The sequence below is a fragment of the Podarcis melisellensis genome (genome assembly GCF_964234715.1).
Source record: "Podarcis melisellensis genome assembly, chromosome: 5".
Lineage (NCBI taxonomy): Eukaryota > Metazoa > Chordata > Lepidosauria > Squamata > Lacertidae > Podarcis > Podarcis melisellensis.
The window spans coordinates 10,233-15,673 of record NC_138537.1 but is presented as its reverse complement, the minus strand read 5'-3'; the positions used below and the strand labels follow the sequence as shown (position 1 = coordinate 15,673).

The 5,441-nt window shown below is 47.4% G+C and overlaps 1 long non-coding RNA gene across 1 annotated transcript; it reads left to right on the top strand.

Moving 5' to 3' along the window:
• Positions 1–244: 244 nt before the first annotated feature.
• LOC309370620 lies at positions 245–5,178 on the top strand. Its single transcript, XR_014168626.1, has 2 exons — positions 245–1,372; positions 4,899–5,178. It is a non-coding gene; the product is annotated as an uncharacterized lncRNA (long non-coding RNA).
• Positions 5,179–5,441: the final 263 nt, after the last annotated feature.

Here is a 5,441-nt window from a genome sequence, read left to right as displayed (position 1 = left end):
CCAAGGGGAGATCCTTCAGGGCAGACCTTCAGCCAGACCTAGTCTGTCCTGGGATCCACTCATAATGAGAAAACGAAAGCAAAACTATTCACACAGTTACATCCAGGCTTTTACTGACAGTACATTAAAAGACCTTTTCACAAGAGATACTGAAGATAATAAAACACAGCACCCAGAATTAGGAAGAGATAACCAGGCTGGAATAGTACTGTAGATCATGCCAGATCATTTTCCTCCACAGATTTTACAATATTCCTCCGCGGTATCCACTTCCTCCCCCCTTGGATCTACATGAGCTTGCTATTTCCAGGTCTGTCAAATATTTGGTCATCCTTCTCACTCTGAGTAAAAAGACTTCCTCATTTCAATGTTTACAAATAAAAATACAATACCAAATACTTTGAATCATTCCCAGATTCTGTCAATATCCAGGATAATATTTCCCAATTGCTAAATTTCCAGCAATCAAAACTGGAATATCATATTCCAGTCTTAATAGATTACCTAAAAATGACAATTTCTTATCCAGAGATTCTATTTATTTTTTAAAAATAATTTTTTATTGATTTTTCCATGGATTCTACTTCTAACACTATATCTTTAACAATTTTTCATATTTCGACCCTCCTCCCCTGGACTTTCCTCTTACTCACATTTTGTTTTATTTCCCTATTGTTCACCTTGCATATTTGATGTTTCCCCAAAATTTCCTCAATACATATAGTCTTATTTTTTGTTGTAGACAGTTGTGATTGTTCACTCAAACCCTGCCAATGAGTCCATTTCTTTATGTTGCCTCTTCATATATGTTGTAAATGGTTCCCATTCTCTTTTAAAGTCTTTGTTGTCCTTTTCATGTAATTTTTCTGTTAGTTTTGCCGGTTCTGCATATTCCATGTTTCCCTTGCCATTGTTCTTTCGTTGGTATTTCTTCTGTCTTCCAAGTTTGCGCTAATAAAATTCTTGCCGCTGTTGTTGCATAAATAATTTCCAATTTTCTTTTTTTACATCTTGGTCTAAAATTCCTAGAAGGAATGCTTCTGGTTTCTTAACAAAAGTCTTTTTAAACAGTTTTTTCAATTAATTATATATCATTCCCCAATAATTCCTAATCTTTTTGCATCTTGCAGGATGGCTTTTCTTCTAAAAAGAAAAAAGAAAAACAAGATCTACCCCTCATTTGAGGACGAGGCCCCTGCCCTACTGCCGGCATTGGTGAAGCCGTCAACATCAGCAGCAGGGGCCAGACCGGCAGAGGCAAGACCCCTAGTCTTGCCAGGGCTGGTGAAGCCCCAGACCAGCAAGCAAGACCCAAGCCAGCAGCGGCCCTCAAAAAAGAAGAGCCTCGAGGACTCTGGGCCAGCGCTCCCAGGTGAGTAGGCAGAACCAGATCCCTCTTGGGTTCCCCTTGGCCTTAGACTTGGTGTTTACCTCTACAGATGTTGGTGATCTGACACTAACTAAAAGCGAAACAAAAGAAGTGCCATGGTCAGACCACTTCCTGGTGCAACTGGACTTCTCCGCGCCCCTTCCCCTCTGCAGGAAGGTGGGACCGATTCAGATGCTCCGCCCCCGCTACTTAATGGATCCAACTGGTTTCCAGAGGGTGACAGGGGATGTTTTATCCCAAGTTGATGGCCTCTTGGCTGATTCCCTGGTGGCCCGTTGGAATGCGGAGTTAACCAGGGCTATTGACTGTCTGGCTCCGAAGCGCCCTCTCCAATTGCATGGAGCCCGGACAGCTCCGTGGTTTTCCCCGGAGCTGAGGGCGAATCGTTGAGACGGCTAGAGCGCCGGTGGTGGAAAACTCACTCCGAATCAGACCGGACACGGGCTAGAGCTCAACGTCGAGTGTACCAAGTGGCAATGCAGAAAACAGCAGCAGGAGGCTTTTTCAGGTGGTTTGCAATCTATCAGAACCACTTGCACCACCAGGGCCTGGTAGGAACCCCAAGATCTCCTGCAATGCTTTTGCAAAGTTTTTTGCAGATAAAGTCGCTCAGATTCAGAAGGAGGTAGACTCCACCGTGGGAGCAGGGCCAGGGCGGGAGAGTGCTAGAGTTCTGTCTAGTCCTGTTACATGGGATCAATTCCAATCTGTTACCTCCGAGGATGTGGACAGGCTGCTTGGACAAGTGAAACCGACCACCTGTCTCCTTGATCCTTGCCCATCCTGGCTGATAAAAGCGAGCCGGGAAGGGCTGGGCGATGGGCTCTGCGGGGTGGTGAATGCTTCTCTCTGTGAGGGAGCCTTCCCAGACCCACTGAAAGAGGCGGTCATTAAACCGCTTCTTAAAAAAACATCTTTAGACCCAGCCAATTTGGCCAACTATCGCCCAGTCTCAAATTTATCATTCTTGGGCAAGGTGATTGAGCGGGTAGTTGCCGAACATCTCCAAGCATGCCTGGAGGATGCAGACCATTTAGATCCCTTCCAATCGGGATTCAGGCCTCACCATGGGACTGAAACTGCCTTGGTCGCGCTGGTCGATGATCTCCAGCGGGCTAGGGACAAAGGTGAGAGCTGTTTCCTAGTTCTGCTGGATCTCTCAGTGGCCTTTGACACCATCGACCATAACATCCTTCTGGACCATCTAGAGGGGCTGGGAGCTGGGGCACTGTTATATGGTGGTTCCGCTCCTTTCTCCTGGGCCGTGTCTAAAAAGTGGTGTTGGGGGATGGGTGCTCAGACCCCTGGGCTCTCACTTTTGGGGTGCCTCAGGGTTCCGTCCTCTCCCCCATGCTTTTTAATATCTATATGAAGCCGCTGGGAGAGATCATCAGGGGGTTTGGGCTGGGTGTTCATCAGTATGCAGAACCAGTGAAGGCGGTGAAGGTCCTGTGTGAGTGCCCGGAGGCGGTTGGAGGATGGATGGTGGCTAAGAGATTCAGGTTGAATCCCGACAAGACAGAAGTCCTGTTTTTGGGGGACAGGGGGCTGGCGGGTGTGGGGGATTTCCTGGTCCTGAATGGGGTAACTGTGCCCCTGAAGGACCAGGTGCGCAGCCTGGGAGTCACTTTGGACTCACCCTAACCCTAACTCATGGAGGCGCAGGTTAATTCTGTGTCCAGGGCAGCTGTCTACCAGCTCCACCTGGTACGCAGGCTGAGACCCTACCTGCCTGCGTTCTGTTTCACTAGAGTGGTGCATGCTCTAGTTATCTCCCGCTTGGACTACTGCAACGCGCTCTACGTGGGGCTACCTTTGAATGTGACCCGGAAACTGCAATTAATCCAGGATGCGGCAGCTAGACTGATGACTGGGAGCGGCCGCCGGCACTACATGAAACCGGTTCTGAGAGATCTGCATTGGCTCCCAGTACGTTTCCGAGCACAATTCAAAGTGTTGGTGCTGACCTTGAAAGCCCCAAACGGCCTTGGTCCTGTATACCTGAAGGAGCGTCTCCACCCCCATCGTTCAGCCCAGACACTGAGATCCAGCACCAAGGGCCTTCTGGCGGTTCCCTCATTGCAAGAAGTAAGGTTACAGGGAACCAGACAGAGGGCCTTCTCGGTAGTGGCGCCCACCCTGTGTAACGCCCTCCCTTCAGATGTGAAGGAAATAAGTAGCTATCCTATCTTTAAAAGACATCTGAAGGCAGCCCTGTTTAGGGAAGTTTTTAACATTTAACACTGTATTGTTTTTAATACTTGATTGGGAGCTGCCCAGAGTGGCTGGGGAAACTCAGCCAGATGGGCGGGGTATAAATTATTATTATTATTATTATTATTATTATTATTATACAAGGCCGGGGTCTCTCCTGGTTTCCTTGATGTCTGGGTGCAAGCCCCCCCTCCTTGTTAAGAGGCGTGGAGCAGGGACTTCCGGGTGGCTGCCCCTGTTCTGCATTGCTGGGGGTTGGACTAGGTGACCCCGCAGGTCCCTTCAGACGCTATAGTTCTATGATCCCTGTTCAATTATGGCATACACCCGCTCATTGCAACTGGCGAGAAGCCCCCTGAGAAAGAACTTGCCGTCTTTTCTCGTGTATAAGACGAGGTTTTTTACCCCCCCCCCAAATCAAGTGTCAAATTGGGGCTCCTCTTCTACATAGGTAGTGCTGAGGGGGGACGGTGTGACGTTAACATATATGAGAGAGTGCTGGAGGGGAAATTGTTAAATAGGTTGCACAGACAGGATCCAGGGGGATGGAGTCAGTGGGGGATGGAGTCAGTTATAAACTAGTACTGGGAAGAGTTCTGAGAGGAGTTCGTTGGGAGTTGTGGGTGGGTAGTTGGTTGGATTTCATGGATTGGCTGGTTGGGAAAGGCAGTTGGTAATAGAGAGACAGTTAGGGCAGTTGGTCCTTGAGTGTGGGGAGGTAGCAGAGATAGAGAGAGGAACATAAGACTAAGAAAGTAAAGAGGAACACCGTTTGGAATGCGGCAAAAGTTTTGTTTTATCTCTGAAATAAAATACACTCTTCTTTATTGGTAATTGAAAAGCTGACTGAGACTTAAGTGATTTTACCAGGGAGGACCTGGTTGGTTCCAGCGGATTAGTGGTGTACGGGTCAATAATCCGTGAGACAACCGGGTGCTCTGTACGAACGCCACAGACGGGCGCTTGGTTGTAGCCGCCAGGAGGAGATTCCCAGCCATGATTTCTTTGCTGTGGAAAGGGCTGTTGTCCGACTGGCAGACGATAGGTGACTTGGTGGTTGATGCCTGCAATTGTGCAATTTGATTAATGGCTCCCCCCTGGGGAAAAAAACTCAACAACTCTGGGCAACCCCTCCCCTAAAAAGCTTAACAAGTCTTGGCAATCTGCCCCTGTTTTCTAAATTTTGAGTGCCAGTCATATACATGGGGGCGTGTTATACATGGAAAAATACGGTACCTTTCCCTCTCATCTGCCTCATTTACTCACCTCTCTCTCTCTCTCTTTCTTTCTGAAGAACTATCTGATGAAAACTTAGAGTACTTGTTGGTGGGTAAGAAAATGCTGGGAGGAAGAACTGCCAGAGAAGCTTTGGAGATGATGGATGAAAGGGAGATTTTGGACACCATCCTCCAACACCTCCAGCCACCTCCCCAGGTGTGTGTGATGCAGGGTGGATTTGATTGAAATCAAATCAATTAAAAACATATTTTTACATTCTTGCTTGTATAGTCTTAATATTTACAACCAGATGAAGGTTTCATTTTGGGAATAATAAATTTCCAGAGTAGTTTTTACTACTCATTTGTTTATACTGTTAGGAATGCATAGACAGATAATTATGAAATTATTGTGGGGTATAATAAGTTAACTGTGTACAGACGCTTCAGGTTACATACTGTCAGAGCTGCCCGAGGTCCCAGCTCACAAAGGACCAACGCCAGTGCGTTACTATTTACAAAAGTCTTTATTGAAGTTCAGTTTCGATTTCAAAGCCGCGGCGCGCAGCTCTACGTCTCAAACTCTAGACCGCTGAAGCTCCGTCTGAATCTCCTCCCCC